The sequence below is a fragment of the Rana temporaria genome, chromosome 3 (genome assembly GCF_905171775.1).
Source record: "Rana temporaria chromosome 3, aRanTem1.1, whole genome shotgun sequence".
Classification (NCBI taxonomy): Eukaryota; Metazoa; Chordata; class Amphibia; order Anura; family Ranidae; genus Rana; species Rana temporaria.
Window position 1 is genome coordinate 240365876 of NC_053491.1, and position 6289 is coordinate 240372164.

Consider the following 6289-nt stretch of genomic DNA (forward strand, 5'->3'; position numbering starts at 1 on the left):
TCCACGGGTCTTTTCTTATTACTGTGTACTGGTATCACTCTTCCTCCTCCCGACCATTAGTAGGGTGCAAACCAAATGGATACTCCAAGTAGTGTATTACCCCCTTTATTTTATTGATAAAAACACTCACAGCAAAGGATGCTTGTCAATACAAGCTAGAAATGCATAATAGTGTGTCCGGGACGCTCCTGCGCTGAAGCAAGCAAACCACAAGTTATGTAGGTGGCGCAAGATGGCTCCAACCAATGCTTTTAGTCACCAATGACAATGGCCGCCATGATGACGTCATTGATGGTGAAACACGTCCTCGGGTGGCTTCCTGAAGACACTATTAGCAAAACTAGTTGAGGCTCTACGTTTGCCGTCCCTTTTCGCTTCCACTGTGACATCACCTGACCTTCCAGGGTTTGAGAAGCACGCCGATCTCCAGGTGGTGGATTGTTTCTAGAGGCTGTTTAGGCTGGTTTCACACATATGCAGTTTTGGAGCTTTTTGCATTTTGCAGATTTGTACTACAGTCCATTTACCATGGTTTCCTATGGAACACGTTCTGTAGTTCAAATCTGCAAAAAGCACAAAAAATGCATAGGTGTGAATCCAGCCTCATGCCGCGTACACACGATTGGTTAAACCGGTGAGAATGGTCTGATGGACCGTTTTCATCGATCAAAACCGATCGTGTGTGGGCGCCATCGTTTAGTTAACCATCGGTTAAAAAAAAGGCAACTTGTTTTAAAATTAACCGATGGATTCCTAACCGATAGGACAAAAACGATCGTTAGTAGGCACAACCATCGGTTAAAAATCCACGCATGCTCAGAATCAAGTCGACGCATGCTTGGAAGCATTGAACTTTGTTTTTTTCAGCACGTCGTTGTGTTTTACGTCACCGCGTTCTGACACGATCAGTTCTTTAACCGATGGTGTGTGGGTGCGACGGACTATCAGTCAGCTTCATCGGTTAACCTATGAAAACGGTCCATCAGACCGTTCTCATCGGATGGACTGATCGTGTGTACGCGGCATTATAGTCTTACCAAGTCTGGGCACCTGTACAAGTGGGAATTTCTTTGTATGTTTTATATGGACAAATAAAAATACTACACTATAGTATCTTTCTGGTATGTCTGATAGTGTGGTTGTTCCTGGAGCGACGACAGAGGAAAGCTTGTGATCCCAGAGGAACCATTGAAGATTGGACCGATTGCCTTGGATGATATCTCTGTTGATTATACAGCGCTTGTTGACCTTTAGACCCCTTTCACTAAAAATAGCGCTGCTATACCGCCTGAAAAACTCCTGCACTGCCTACTCAATGTGAAAGCCTGAGCAGCATCTTTGGAGTGGTGAGAGGTACGGCGTGTATGCCGCTCCTTCCCATTTAAAACAATGGGAAACCGCGGCAATACCGCCCGCAATGCCCTTCTGCAAAGGCGCATTGCGGGCGGTATTAACCCTTTATCGGCCGCTAGCGGGGGTTAAAACTGCACCGCTAGCAGCCGAATCCTGCCCCAGTGTGAAAGGGGCCTAATTCATTTAGAGGTCACTTGATTAGCAGTGAGTGCGCACTTTTTACTGTGTTGGTGGTGATCGGTGTTGCATTATTTGAAGATCCACAGTCAGGACACAGAAGATTTGATCCGCATGGTGTGGAGATTATTATGCATGTTTATGATCATTATGTATAATTTGTTATTTTTGTTGTTTATTTGGTTGTGTTGGTGCCTTTCTCTTTATCTTGTTATTATCAAGGAGGAGTTCTAGTCTCCACTCATCATCTCCTGTGGTAATTGCTTCAGTGGAAACTTTTTCCGAGACGCAAAGGATATCACAAGTTTCCAAATGTATCAATTGTGCACAGTTAAGCCTTGTACACACGATTGGATATTCCGACAACAATTGTGTGATGGATGTGTTTTGTCACATAATCCGACCGTCTGTATGCTCCATCGGACAATTGTTGTCGGAATTTCCGACAACAAATGTTGGATGGTCATGCTCTAAAATTGTCCAACAACAAATGTGTTCCGTCGGATCATCCGATTGTGTGTACACAAATCTGTCGGACTAAAATCCAAAGTACAAACACGCATCCCCGAACCAATGCTAAACATCAGACAATAGTAGAAGTTGCCCAAACGGTGGCGCTAAAGAGCTGTAAAACAACATTGTTTTGTGTATGTTGGCTAAAAAAAGTTCTGCCGTCTGTATGCAGAACAAGTTCACGGCCAACACCCTTCAGACAAAAATCCACGGACTTGTCCGATGGAAATCCGATTGTGTGTATGAGGCTTTAGTTCTGTTGCCTACAGAAGAGCGATGTTGAGTCTTTGACAGGTGGTGAGGTGGCATTATATTACCTTTTCACAGCCCGTTTACAGATTAAACCCCTCACCAGCTCACCCAAACTGCATACACATGGTTGAAGGGCACCCCTATTCAGTAATGCCTTGTACCACCGATCGGAATTTCCGATGGAAAAAGTCAGACGGAATTTTTTCATCGGATATTCCAACCGTGTGTGGGCCCCATCTGACTTTTTTCCATCTGAGTTTTGAAATAGAACATGTTTTATTTTTTTACGATCGGAAATTCCAATCGTCTGTGTGGAACTCAGACGGAGAAAAAAACACACATGTTCAGAATCAAGTTGACGCATGCTCGGAAGCATTGAACTTAATTTTTCTCGGCTCGTCACAGTGTTTTACGTCACCGCGTTTTGGACGGTCAGAATTTGGTCTGACAGTGTGTATGCAAGACAGCTTGAATGGAATTCCGACGGAAAATTCAATCAGATTTTATCCCTTCGGAAATTCCGATCGTGTGTACAGGGCATTACATTAACTGTGTTCGATGAGTGCTACTGACTGCCAAACTCAACACACAACAGTGGGGATAGTTTTTGCTGGGCTGACCCTCTCCACTGCCTTTGCAGATTAAGGAGGAGCCGTTGTGAAGTGGTATAAACTTATGCCGCGTACACACGATCATTTTTCAGCATGAAAGAAAACGTTGTTTTTCAGCATGTCTAAATAACAACGTTTTCCCAACTTCATCATTAAAACGACGTTGCCCACACAACATAGTTTTTAAAAAATGATCTAGCAAAGCGCGGTGACGTACAACACATACGACGGCACTTTAAAGGGGAAATTCCATTCGCCTTTGGGCTGCTTTAGCTGATTCCGTGTTAGTAAAAGACGATTTGCGCTTTTTTGTCTGTTACAGCGTGATGAATGTGATTACTCCATTATGAACGGTAGTTTTACCAGAACGAGCGCTCCCGTCTCATAACTCGCTTCTGAGCATGCACGGGTTTATTTCGTCGTTTTAGCCCACACACGATCATTTTAAATGATGTTTTTGAAAAACAATGTTTTCTTCATGCTGAAAAATGATCGTGTGTACGCGGCATATGTTCATCCATTACATTTTACCGACCCCCCTCCCCCCCCACACACCTTCCGACCACTAGCGTAGATGAGGTCTTGGGGAACAGAGAAGGAATAAAGCTAAGATATATTGCTTATGTACCGTTTTTTTGGGGGCATAGCGCGCTCCCGCGTATAGCGCGCACCCCTAAAGTTGCCTGAATTCCTGTTTTGGTGTCTTGCGCAGCGTTCATCAGCGGCCTCATTGGGTCCGGCGTCTGTCTGCGGCTTTGGGTGTCCTGTTGTCGTTTCCCACGCCGAGTTTGAATACTGCGCCGACATATACAGAGCGCAGTACACTCGTGCAGACTGCCCGACTATACACGGGTGTACTGCGCTCGGTATATGTCGGCGCAGTATTCAAACTCGGCGCGGGTATCGGCGTATATCGCGCACCCATGATTTTGCCCTTTCAGGGCAAATAAGTGCGCGGTATACGCCGATAAATAGGGTAGTTTAATTATTAGGATATATTTAACACAGTGAATGTAACATTCACCAAACATTTACTTCAAACATTTAAAACATATTTAGTCCTGGTTCCCCCCATGCATTTTTCAGTTTTGCAGAAACACAATACAGTCCATTTAACATGGTTTCCTATGGGTCACGTTCACATCTGTGCATTTTATGGAAAGGGCCAGGGACTTTTTTCTGGTTTTTGGTTCCACAGACTTCAATGGATCAAAAACAAATATTGAAAAATGCAAAATTCACCTGGAATATGAAAACTGCAACCTACATAGGTGTGAACTAGGCCTCACTAAGAAGATACACCTGCACTGAATAGTTGATGAATGTTGCAGTCACTACTTTATATCATTTTATCCCTAAGGCCGGCCATACATGGTTCCAATCGCTGGGCAGGCTGAATGTACCAAGTTGATCAATCAATCAACTTGGGTACAACCAGTCTGCTAGATTTGCTTTCCATTATCTCAAGTGGCTCCTATAACCATTTGCGATGATCATTGTCTTCTCCCGGGGGAGGGGGGGGCAGCTTCCCCCTCCAGCTCCCACCCCCCACCAGGATTAGACAATGGCCCGGTAGGAGGTATTCCCTTGTCAGCACTATCTGTGTTGATAGGGAAAACGTGATAAATTTTTTTTTCCTGCAAGCCATGGCTCCAGGAAAGAAATTCGTACCTTCTATGACCAGCCTTATTGTTTAGTTTTAAAACCTTCTCTTTATTCCAAGGTGGGTGTTTGCAAGTCTTAATGGAGAACAATTAACTCTTGATTGTGGCACAGTCAATGGGGCATTGTTCATGGAAACAGCTGGCTGTATCATCCGAGCCTGACTTATGCCAGACATACATGGGTCACAATTTGTCCAGTTCAGCAGCAATCAGACAAATTTCGATCCATGTCCCATACATGGATCGAAATTTGTCTGATAGCTGCTGAACCGGACAAATTGTGACCCATGTATGTGGATCGAAATTTGTCTGATAGCTGCTGAACCGGACAAATTGTGACCCATGTATGTGGATCGAAATTTGTCTGATACCTGCTGAACCGGACAAATTGTGACCCATGTATGTGGATCAAAATTTGTCTGATAGCTGCTGAACCGGACAAATTGTGACCCATGTATGTGGATCGAAATTTGTCTGTAGCTGGCCATAGATGGATAGAATTTTTGAAGGAACATTCTTAGGAAAAGAATGTTCTAAAAAAGTTTGTTTGTTTTTCCAATCATTAGTGGGATCAATTCAATGTTAATTTTCAATCACAGTGAAAGAAAATTCGAAGGAGCAGCAAAGGATAATTTTTCTCGAACATATTTCTAACACTGTATGTGGTTTTGTTAGTCAGAGTCTATTTGTTCCAAAATGAAGTGTTAAAGGGACACTAAAGGTCCCCTTTAAAAATAAAATAACAAACATGTTAGACCGTGTACAGACGAGCGGACCTGTCCGATGAAAACGGTCCGCGGATCGTTTTCATCAGACATGTCCGCTCGGAGATTTTGGTCTGATGGTTGTACACACCATCAAACCAAAATCCCAGCGGACAGAGAACGCGGTGACGTATACGACACCGACGTTCTCTGACGTGGAAGTTCAATGCTTCCACGCATGCGTCAAATCAATTTGACGCATGCGCGGGATTTCGGGCTGCTAGTTATATGTCATAACCAGCGGACATGTCCGATGAGTCATACTGACCATCGGACATGTCCGACGGACATGGTTCCAGCAGACAAGTTTCTTAGCATGCTAAGAAACTTTTGTCCGCTGGATACCTGTCCGCTCGGCCAGGAATCCGGTCCGGTGTACGAGGCCTCATACTTACCTCCACTGTGCAGCTCGTTTTGGCCCTGATCCTGGTCTTCTGGGGTCCCTCAGCGGCTGTCTCGGCTCCTCCCCACAAGACCTAACCCCCTTCATGGGAGCTGTCTCCCATGGGGGTTAGTTCTTGCGGGCGCGCTCCCATGATACAGCCGGCAGCTATAGCCGACGACTGTATCACTTGGCCCCGCCCCCAACGCGCCGCATCATTGGATGTGATTGACAGCAGCGCAAGCCAATGGCTGTGCTGCTATCAATCCATACAATCTAGCCAATCAATGGGCAGATTGAATAGAGAAGAGGACGTCTGGGGGGAGCGCAGCAGGTGAATGGGCTCAAGTAAGTAAAACGGGGGGGGAGCGCCTTTGATGACGTCACATGTCCGACACTGGACCGGCGTTCTGTCGATCAGAGGTGCCGGACCAAGAGGTGGAGCTATGTGACATGATCCCCGGGAACACTGGAAGTTCTAATGAAAGCTATTACAGCGGGCAATTCCGCTCTCTGCTGATACGGACAGCTCGCCCCTTCCTCTCCTCTCTCTTCCCCTGGCTGGGAGACCAT